Raw genomic sequence first — 12,131 nt, 5'->3', positions numbered from 1 at the left:
CCTATGGAAATATTCAAAAAGAAATTAAGTGTACTGATTAATAAAGGGAAAAGAGAAGGGATCTTATCAATTGAAGAGACCCCATATATCAACAATCAGAACCCCAGGATCCCCTTCTTCTATTACTTGCCAAAGATCCACAAAAATAAAGATAAACCTCCAGGTAGGTATCTTCCCCAATGGAGAGCTCGGTGCGGGTCTGGTCCTCTGGAAGCGTTTTATTGATGATGTTATTTTTATTTGGCGCGGTGATGAATTATCTCTTACTCAATTTTTAACTAACATTAATAAAAATGATTTTCATTTGAATTTTACAGCTAGTTATAATAAAGTATCTATACATTTTTTAGATCTCACCATATTTATAGAAAACGGCTCACTTAAAACTAAAACTTATCATAAACCTACGGACACAAATAGCTTCATCCCGTTAATTAGTTGCCATCTAGCTACCTGGCTTACAAACATTCCTTACAGCCAGTATATACGAGCACGAAGAAATTGCTCAAACGAGGTGGACTTCTTAAAGAGATAGACCAGTTGAACAATAAATTCCAGGAAAAAGGCTACAAATTACCGGATTTACAACCTACAATAGATAAGGTAAAACAACTAAACCGTAACCTTCTACTAAAAGAGAACAAACACGGAGCAGATCTGATAACAACAAAAATAAAAATAAAAGAAGAGGACTTTAATATTTCTCTTATCACTAGATACAGTACAGGAGCAGGGAGTTTTAGGAAAATTATTAGGCGTTATTGCGATATCCTTAAACAGGATAGTCTTATGGGTGATAAAATTCCATCAAAACCTAAATTTATTTTTAGAAAAGCCCCAAATTTAAATATCCTTATCGCTCCATCTATTAAGTCTAATAGTTTGACCAACAGGACTAATCACAATAGAATGGGTTTCTTTCCCTGCAAAACATGCCGGAATTTTAAAATTACTAGAGACCATACAAAAAAAAAACATAAAAACTTTAAATACCTTTCAAATAAAAAACTACATTACTTGTAATACGAGAGGAGTGATTTATTTTATTAAATGTCCCTGTGACAAACTGTATATAGGTAGAACAAAACGGTTACTAAAAACCAGGATAAGCGAGCATGTCACAAATATAATAAAAAAATTTGACGGACATCCCTTATCTAGACATTATCAACAACATCATGCGGCAAAATTTCGGGGCTCTATCTTTGGAGGCTTGGAAAAGGTGACGGAAGACAAAAGGGGCGGCAATTTCATAAAAAAAATGTCCAGAGCGGAGAGCAGCTGGATATTCAAATTAAACAGCCTAGCCCCCAATGAACTCAATCATGAAATCGAACTTTTTGCCTTTCAGTAAATTTCTATAATTTGTATATTGTAGCCGCCTTGGAACTACTCTCTGGGTTCTTCTCCCCTCTCCCCCTTTTTTCTCTCCCTGTGTGTAATAAGAGTAGGTGTTGCTCTGGCAACCAGGACGTCTATATAACTCCCAGATTTGAAGGGTCAGACCATCCCTGATGAAGGAGCCCGACGGCTCAGAAACGCGTCGGATGAACTTTGATCTCTGGGAGCACCAGTAGCACTTCGCGGTGACGTCACACGCACAGAAAATCCTGGATGCCGAATCTGTAGTCTGCTCCCTCGCACCACATGGCTACCGGCCGGAGCAGTGTGAATGCTGGTAGGTGAGCAGTGAAGATTTACTTTTCCTTACACTTCCCTACACACAGGAACGGGAACCCGGAACATTCATCTAGCCACTCCACTCGATTTGTTATATTTCTACCGACCAGCGCCAGTGTAAGTTTGTACCGTAAGGTAATTAACATTTAACCAAATATGTATCAAATCGTTTTGTTTACGCAATAAAAGCACACAGAGCTATGGGGACTGGGTATTGCAGATGTGCTAGCGACCATCTAGAAACCCATGTCCTCAGCTCTATACACAAAATCCCGGTGACAGGTTCCCTTTAAGCATTTTTTTCTCTCTACTGTATTCACTGAGGAAAATGAACAGATGAATAGTGTTGGGCGTGAATATTTGAATAGCGAATATTGATCGCGAATATCGGCACTTCGAGAATTTGTGAATATTTAGAATATAGTGATATATATTGGTATTTTCTAATATTCTAGATTTTTTTTCATCTGAACCCATAATCCCTCCCTGCTTTTTGCTTGTGGGCCAATGAGAAGGCTGCAATGTCTTTGTCTGACCTTAGGAACATCCCTAGCAACCAATAGGAAAGTTGCCTACCCCTTCCTATACAAGAACATCCCCAGCAGCCATTTTCTCCAGTTTTTTAAAGTTCTGAGAGAGACAGCAGTATCATTGCTGTGCTCTGTGCGCATTAAATATGATAGTTAGATAGTGTATATATATAAATATATATATATATACAGTACAGACCAAAAGTTTGGACACACCTTCTCATTCAAAGAGTTGTCTTTATTTTCATGACTATTGTAGATTCACACTGAAGGCATCAAAACTATGAATTAACACATGTGGAAATATATAGATAACAAAAAAGTGAGAAACAACTGAAAATATGTCATATTCTAGGTTCTTCAAAGTAGCCACCTTTTGCTTTGATTACTGCTTTGCACACTCTTTGCATTCTCTTGATGAGCTTCAAGAGGTAGTCACCTGAAATGGTTTTCACTTTACAGGTGTGCCCTGTCAGGTTTAATCAGTGGGATTTCTTGCCTTATAAATGGGGTTGGGGCCATCAGTTGCGTTGTGGAGAAGTCAGGTGGATACACAGCTGATAGTCCTACTGAATAGACTGTTAGAATTTGTATTATGGCAAGAAAAAAGCAGCTAAGTAAAGAAAATCGAATGGCCATCATTACTTTAAGAAATGAAGGTTAGTCAGTCTGAAAAATTGGGAAAACTTTGAAAGTGTCCCCAAGTGCAGACAAAAAAACCATCAAGCACTACAAAGAAACTGGCTCACATGCGGACCGCCCCAGGAAAGGAAGACTAAGAGTCACCTCTGCTGCAGAGGATAAGTTCATCCGAGTCACCAGCCTCAGAAATCGCAGGTTAACAGCAGATTAGAGACCAGGTCAATGCCACACAGAGTTCTAGCAGCAGACAAATCTCTAGAACAACTGTTAAGAGGAGACTGTGTGAATCAGGCCTTCATGGTAGAATATATGCTAGGAAACCACTGCTAAGGACAGGCAACAAGCAGAAGAGACTTGTTTGGGCTAAAAAACACAAGGAATGGACATTAGACCAGTGGAAATCTGTGCTTTGGTCTGATGAGTCCAAATTTGAGATCATTGGTTCCAACCACCGTGTCCTTGTGTGACGCAGAAAAGGTGAACGTATGGACTCTACATGCCTGGTTCCCACCGTGAAGCATGGAGGAGGAGGTGTGATGGTGTGGGGGTGCTTTGCTGGAGACACTGTTGGATATTTATTAAAAATTGAAGGCATACTGAACCAGCATGGCTACCACAGCATCTTGCAGCGGCATGCTATTCCATCCGGTTTGCGTTTAGTTGGACCATCATTTATTTTTCAACAGGACAATGACCCCAAACACACCTCCAGGCTGTGTAAGGGCTATTTGACCATGAAGGAGAGTAATGGGGTGCTGCGCCAGATGACCTGGCCTCCACAGTCACCGGACCTGAACCCAATCGAGATGGTTTGGGGTGAGCTGGACCGCAGAGTGAAGGCAAAAGGGACAAGTGCTAAGCATCTCTGGGAACTCCTTCAAGACTGTTGGAAGACCATTTCAGGTGACTACGTCTTGAAGCTCATCAAGAGAATGCCAGGAGTGTGCAAAGCAGTAATCAAAGCAAAAGGTGGCTACTTTGAAGAACCTAGAATATGACATATTTTCAGTTGTTTCACACTTTTTTGTTATGTATATAATTCCACATGTGTTAATTCATAGTTTTGATGCCTTCAGTGTGAATTTACAATTGCAACACGCCAGACCTGAAGGGTATTGCGAAGTGAGGTCACGGTTATGGGCAATTGAGGGTTACTCACTGTTTGTAGGAGAACCCTGGGCAGGCATGTGGCAGTGAAGGAGAGGCTGACACAAAGTTCCTCTGGGGCACACTCTGTATGTAGGGACCAGGCCTGATGGTGGATGAGGTGCCCTGGTTGTTGCAGGTGTTTTGAGGTCCCTTTAAGGATCGTGACGCCAGTGCCTGTAACGGTGGCACACCGATTTATGGTTGTAATAAGTGAGGTACACAGATGGTATGGTGAACCAAACTTTGCTTTACTTGAAACAGTCCAACTTTATACAATACGATGGTAATACAGTCCCTTGCATCAAATGCTTCACAAGCAGGCTAATTTCAATACTGGCAGGTATAATCTTGGCAAGATACTCGGAGGGCAATAATAATACACACACTCAGACCAGGCTGTACCTTCTCCTCAGATATAGAGTACACTGTTTCTTAGAACTCCTGTCTGGCTTTTTCCTTGGCAAAATAATCTTCCTCCTGCATTTATCCTTGCACTATATTTGTAATCCTTCTGCCCTTCAGCTTACTTGCGTCTAGCTGGATACACTGGCTCTGCTTGGCTTGAGGGTACTGCAGGTTTCTCCCAGGAGGCACATCTCTTCTACTGGGGTTGATTCTTCTGAGCTGGACATAAACTCAGGAATGCTTCAGGCAGGCTGTAATCCTACACTAGCCTCCTGGTGGCAACTAGAAGCCTGGACTATCTAGCTGCATGTCAGGAGGCGGCCCACAGCATATCTCTGGCTGGTGCCTTCTCACTTCTGTCTCCACAGACTCCTGACTACAGACTAACTCCTCCCTGTCTGGGCCTGGACATTTATACTAGGGGCTCGCTATCTCCCTCTAGTGTCTAGGATGCTACACTACACCCCAATAGGCCTGCTGTGCATGTCACAGGGGAACAATACATATCAAAACACATAGAAAATACATTAAAATGCATAGTTAAATATAATGCCACTGTCCCTAGGAGTAGGAGTAACACGTGACCCAATTGACCCTTGTGTAGTGCCCACTCCTACCTAGTGGGACACTACACAATTTTCATAATCATGAAAATAAAGAAAACTGTAACGGGATTCCGAAGGTGCACTTGGTCTCCCATTAGCCGCAGACCTGCTGCTTAGCTTTGGGAGTGAGGATCTGTGTTTGACCTCGTTCCCAGGGCGGCTTTTCTAGCTGGGAGGTTCCCTGCTCCCAAGTCTGCCTTGAGCGGCGAGCTGATCACTCGGTGCTCGACTGGTTGGTCTGTCGGTCATGTGACGCTGGCCATGTCACATGACCCTTACTCCCCATTATAAATACAGGCAGCCTGCTAGCCACAGGTTGCCTGTTAATTTAGGTTCCACCTGTGATTTTGCAATTCCTGGCGTACTTACTTCCTGCTGAATTCCTGACGATCCTCTGCCTGCTCCTTGTGTACTTTGCTGCTCTCCTGGTATTCTGACCCTGGCCTCCTCCTGACGATCCTCTGCTGACTCCTTTGGTACTTCACGACTCTCCTGTTATTTATGACCCTGGCTTCTCCTGACTATTTTCTGCTTGCTCCATTTGTACTTTGTAACTTTCCTGGTATTGACTTGGTCCATTCACGTTCTGTTGTTTGTCTGTCTGTCATCCCTGCACTTATTTCAAGCTAGGGATTGCCGTCCAGTTGTCCCCTGTCATTAGGACTCGCGATGCAAGTAGGCAAGGCCAGGGGTAAGGGTGGAGCGCAGTGGTCACTTCCCTTCCCCTTGTGTGTGTGTGTGTGTACGCGTGTGTTACAAAAACTCTTTGAATGAGAAGGTGTGTCCAAACTTTTGGTCTGTACTGTATATATATTACAGATAGTTAGTGGGAGTCAGTCAGTCAGTCAGTCAGTGTAGGTTAATCCATATCCCCTGAGCAAAGGTACCTCAAAATTGTGACTTTGGGGTTTCATAAGTTGGAAGCCATAATCATCCAAATTATAACAAGTAAAGGCTTGAAATAGCTTGATTTGCATGTAATAAGTCTATCTCATATATTACAGTAGTTTCACCTTTTAAGTTGCATTACTGAAATAAATGAACTTTGCACTATATTCAAATTTCTCGAGTTTCACCTGTAGGTGGCAGCACATTACCTGGATATTGACACAGTAACATGTGTTAATCTGCACAATTGTAAATGGTAGCAAAATTAGAAGTGTTTTTTAAGTAATTAACAGACAGACACAACAGAACCTGTAAGCATGAAAATAAAAAGGAATCTGCGGGCAACCTGTGTATAGAGCAGGAGGAGCTTAGCATATTTATATTTAACGTTATGGGAAACGATTCAGTGTATATATATTTTTTTTCACTCATTTCAAGTCATGTCAAGAATGCAGTCCTATCAGTGCTTGACTGCTCTATCTATATACACAGTCAAAGAGGCAAGGTTGTCAATCACTCTAAGACTCTTTGACTTCAAAACCCAGAATGAGCATTGATATAAATTAATAAATTATATTGAATATTTTCCCATAAAACTACATATTAATCTGCTCAGCTCCTTCTGCTTTCTAAAATGCTGCCTTCAGTTCATACACCATGTTTAATGTGACAGGTTCCTTTTAAATGCTGACTTAAAGAGGATCTTTCATTAGTTTTGACATAGGCTAATTATGGTATTACCTTGTAGGGCGGCCCCCACTGATGCCATGGGTGTTTTTTTTTTGTTTTCAACCACCCCCCCCCCCCCCACTCTTCATCCGCTGTGGTCCCTGATATTTTGCCGCGCTGTATTGTAATGAGCTGTAACTTCGCGACAGGGCAAAGACGCAGTCTTCTGCTGTGGGCGTCTCCTTCTCCCCGGCTATGAGCGGTCCGCTCCAATTGGATCACGCTCACAGCAAGGGAGAAGGAGACGCCCACAGCAGAAGACTGCTTCTCCGCCCCGTTGCGAAGTTACAGCTCATTACAATACAGCGCACCAAAATAACGGGGAACCACAGCGGACGAACAGCGGGGTTGGGGTTTTGAAAAAAAATACAACCATGGCATCAGTGGAGGCCGCCCTACAAGGTAATACCATAATTAGCTTATGTCAAAATTAATGAAAGGTCCTCTTTAAACTGACACATTCATGCAATAAAATATGCTGAACTGTGCGATTTAAAAACAGTAGCAAAATTGCAACTAGTTTTTAGATAAAGGAGCAATTGTGCAGCATATCCAGCAAAATATATGGTGCTTGAGGTGTTGGGAATATGCCTATAATACACAGAAACTGTAAAAGATTGAGTTTTTTTAGAATAAAGAGGCAATCTGCTTATGCATAGAAAAAAAAGAATCTTTGTGCCTGCAGTGCCGCTGTCCACTTTCCAGCAGCTGCCCTTCCCTCGCTATAAGGACTCTTTCACACTGGCGTGTGTGGCCCGTTGCATATTGCGGCCCGCAAAATGCGGGTTGCAATACACAGGCGCCGTTCCGTGTGCATTCCGCATAACTTGAATGGGTCCGCAAATCCGGAGATGCTGAATGGTGCGGAACGGAACCACGGAACCCTACGGAAGCACTACGGAGTGCTTCCATGGGGTTTCGTCCCGTACTTACGTTCTCGCAAAAAGATACAGCATGTCCTATCTTTTTGCGCAACGGCCGGATCGCTGACCCATTCAAGTGAATGGGTCTGCGATCCGCTGTGGCTGCCCCACGGACTGTGCTTGTGCTTTGCGGTCTGCATTTTGCGTGCCGCACACGCCAGTGTGAAAGAGGCCTAAAGCACACAAACACCAAACACTGCCCTTTTTCTTTCCCTCTCTACTGATAAAACATGACTTTTCTATCTGTTAATTTAATCTACCTTTTATGTGTTTTACTCATTTTTATCAAATATGTCTCTAATGAGAAATCATGTTATTGTAATGAGATTCACCTATACAATATGTTGAGAGCACTGTGTTCACTAGCTTGACAAAGGCTCCATTGAGAGAGCTGAAATGCTGCATTGCGTTTGGGTGTGAATAAACATCACCAAATTTGTACCACAAGACTGGAGTGCTGCCCATTTTTCATCTTTTCTAACTAACTATATCTCTACAATGTCATAAAAACGTCCTACAATGGCTCGGTTTTGTCTGTAATTGGTATCTGCAAGACACATGACAAACACGTGGAGTCATTGATCAAACTGGTGTAAAGTAGAACTGGCTTAGTTGCCCGTAGCAACCAATCAGATTCCACCTTTCATTTTTCACAGCTCCTTTGGAAAGTGAAAGGTGGAATCTGATTGGATGCTATGGGTAACTAAGCCAGTTCTACTTTACACCAGTTTGATAAATCTCCCTCATTGTCTCTCATCACTAGCTGAGCTTACAATAGAATCCGCTTTACACATAGCAACAGCCTAATAGACTAGCCAATATCCTGCCCCCTAAATGGCTGAAAGGCTGCCTGCAAAGCATTGTGGGCAAGTTCACCAGCCAGGGCAGGTAGAGATTTGCTCATCTCTACTGTAACATCATGTACTCATCTGCATATACAGATGCTAATCTTATGCTTTAAACTCTGGAAAACCCCTTTATTTGCCCCACAGATTGAAAACTTCCAACCCATTGGATCCTGTGGATTCAATGTAAAGATCAGGTATCAGATACAATGTGGGTATCTGTTGTAAAGTGTCTGTCTCATACAGTGCCCCTCAAATCTATCTATCTATCCATCTATCTCATATCTATCTATCCCCCAATAATGAATCCCCCCAGGGTGTCCTGTGACCATAGAGAAAGATGGAGAACCTCATTACATACATGCTGAAGCCTCTAGCCAAACCGGTCATCCTTCTGCAAAGGAATGGGCAGCCCCAATAGTGTCTGTTGTTCTTATACAAGAGCCATCATTGTGATGTCATAGAATGCTGTGATGTCATGGAATGCTGTAATATCATGTGCTCATTTACATATGCAGCTGTTAATCTGCTGCCTTTTAAACTTAAAAACCCCTTTGATTCCCTCCCAGACTGAACACTTCTCACCTATTGGTTCCTGTGGATGCCGTGTGAAAAGAGGTGTAGATCAACTATAAGCTATTGTGTCTGTAATAAAGTGGTCATATAGTACACCTCATATCTGTCTATCTTATACCTATTTAATATCTATCCATTCATTTAATATCTGCTTGTCTATCTATCTATCCCCAATAGGGATGAGCGAACCCGAACGTGACACGGACCCGAACCCGGACATTTTCGTAAAAGTCTGGGTTCGGGTTCGGTGTTAGTCGCTTTCTTGGCGCTTTTTGAAAGGCTGCAAAGCAGCCAATCAACAAGCGTCATACTACTTGCCCCAAGAGGCCGTCACAGCCATGCCTACTATTGGCATGGCTGTGATTGGCCAGAGCACCATGTGACCCAGCCTCTATTTAAGCTGGAGTCACATAGCGCCGCCCGTCACTCTGCTCTGATTAGCGTAGGGAGAGGTTGCAGCTGCGACAGTAGGGCGAGATTAGGCAGATTAACTCCTCCAAAGGACTCCATCCAGTGATCGATCTGCAGCTTTGGAATATTGAGCTGCTGATACTCAATTGCTGACTGTTTTTAGGCTGCCCAGACCGTTTGTCAGTCACTTTTTTCTGGGGTGATCGGCGGCCATTTTGTGTCTTGTGGTGCGCCAGCCCTTGCTGCGACCAAGTGCATTTAACCCTCAATGGTGTGGTTGTTTTTTGGCTAAAGCCTACATCAGGGTGAAGCTGTCACACCAAGTGCATTTAACCAGCAATAATCAGTTTATTTTTTGGCCATATACTACATCAGGGGCAAGCTGCGCCCGTCATCACCAAGTGCATTTAACCCTCAATGGTGTGGTTGTTTTTTGGCTAAAGCCTACATCAGGGTGAAGCTGTCACACCAAGTGCATTTAACCAGCAATACTCTGTTCATTCTTTGGCCATATACTACATCAGGGGCAAGCTGCGCCTGTCACCAAGTGCATTTAACCCTCAGTAGTGTGGTTGGTCAAGCTGTCACACCAAGTGCATTTAACCAGCAATAGTGTGGTTATTTTTTGGCCATATCCCAGTCTAATTCTGTCAGTAAATCTATACCTGTCACCCAGCGCCTAAATACTAGGCCTCAAATTTATATCCCGCTAAATCTGTCATTACTGCTGTACTGTTCTGGCTGGGCAAGTTATTTAGTGTCCGTCAAAGCACAGTTTTTGTTCTGGGTTCAAATACAATTCCCAATTTAGCAATTTCCTAAATTAGTGGTTTCTGCTGTATCAGAGCTATTTGAAATCTATCCCTAAAAGGGTATATAATATTCAAGGTGCACATAGGGTCATTCAGAATAACTTCACACACACGCTTCTGTGCATTTCCAAGTCTAATTCTGTCAGTAAATCTATACCTGTCACCCAGCGCCTAAATACTAGGCCTCAAATTTATATTCAGCTGAATTTGAATACAATACATTGGGCCAAATAATATTTTTGTTGTTGTGGTGAACCATAACAATGAGGAAAACATCTAGTAAGGGACGCGGACGTGGACATGGTCGTGGTGGTGTTAGTGGACCCTCTGGTGCTGGGAAAGGACGTGGCCGTTCTGCCACATCCACACGTCCTAGTGTACCAACTACCTCAGGTCCCAGTAGCCGCCAGAATTTACAGCGATATATGGTGGGGCCCAATGCCGTTCTAAGGATGGTAAGGCCTGAGCAGGTACAGGCATTAGTCAATTGGGTGGCCGACAGTGGATCCAGCACGTTCACATTATCTCCCACCCAGTCTTCTGCAGAAAGCGCACAGATGGCGCCTGAAAACCAACCCCATCAGTCTGTCACATCACCCCCATGCATATCAGGGAAACTGTCTGAGCCTCAAGTTATGCAGCAGTCTCTTATGCTGTTTGAAGACTCTGCTGGCAGGGTTTCCCAAGGGCATCCACCTAGCCCTTCCCCAGCGGTGGAAGACATAGACTGCACTGACGCACAACCACTTATGTTTCCTGATGATGAGGACATGGGAATACCACCTCAGCATGTCTCTGATGATGACGAAACACAGGTGCCAACTGCTGCGTCTTTCTGCAGTGTGCAGACTGAACAGGAGGTCAGGGATCAAGACTGGGTGGAAGACGATGCAGGGGACGATGAGGTCCTAGACCCCACATGGAATGAAGGTCGTGCCACTGACTTTCACAGTTCGGAGGAAGAGGCAGTGGTGAGACCGAGCCAACAGCGTAGCAAAAGAGGGAGCAGTGGGCAAAAGCAGAACACACTCCGCCTGCTACTGACCGCCGCCATCTTGGACCGAGCACCCCAAAGGCAGCTTCAAGGAGTTCCCTGGCATGGCACTTCTTCAAACAATGTGCTGACGACAAGACCCGAGTGGTTTGCACGCTGTGCCATCAGAGCCTGAAGCGAGGCATTAACGTTCTGAACCTTAGCACAACCTGCATGACCAGGCACCTGCATGCAAAGCATGAACTGCAGTGGAGTAAACACCTTAAAAACAAGGAAGTCGCTCAGGCTCCCCCTGCTACCTCTTCTGCTGCTGCCGCCTCGGCCTCTTCTGCTGCTGCCGCCTGGGCCTCTTTCTCTGCCTCTGGAGGAACGTTGGCACCTGCCGCCCAGCAAACAGGGGATGTACCACCAACACCACCACCACCTCCGTCACCAAGCGTCTCAACCATGTCACACGGCAGCGTTCAGCTCTCCATCTCACAAACATTTGAGAGAAAGCGTAAATTCCCACCTAGCCACCCTCGATCCCTGGCCCTGAATGCCAGCATTTCTAAACTACTGGCCTATGAAATGCTGTCATTTAGGCTGGTGGACACAGACAGCTTCAAACAGCTCATGTCGCTTGCTGTCCCACAGTATGTTGTTCCCAGCCGCCACTACTTCTCCAAGAGAGCCGTGCCTTCCCTGCACAACCAAGTATCCGATAAAATCAAGTGTGCACTGCGCAACGCCATCTGTAGCAAGGTCCACCTAACCACAGATGCGTGGACCAGTAAGCGCGGCCAGGGACGCTATATCTTCCTAACTGCACACTGGGTAAATGTAGTGGCAGCTGGGCCCCAGGCGGAGAGCTGTTTGGCGCACGTCCTTCCGCCGCCAAGGATCGCAGGGCAACATTCTTTGCCTCCTGTTGCCACCTCCTCCTTCTCGGCTTCCTCCTCC

Source organism: Bufo gargarizans, chromosome 4 (genome assembly GCF_014858855.1).
Source record: "Bufo gargarizans isolate SCDJY-AF-19 chromosome 4, ASM1485885v1, whole genome shotgun sequence".
NCBI lineage: Eukaryota > Metazoa > Chordata > Amphibia > Anura > Bufonidae > Bufo > Bufo gargarizans.
The sequence above is the reverse complement of the archived record's forward strand: the minus strand, read 5'-3'. Positions refer to the sequence as shown.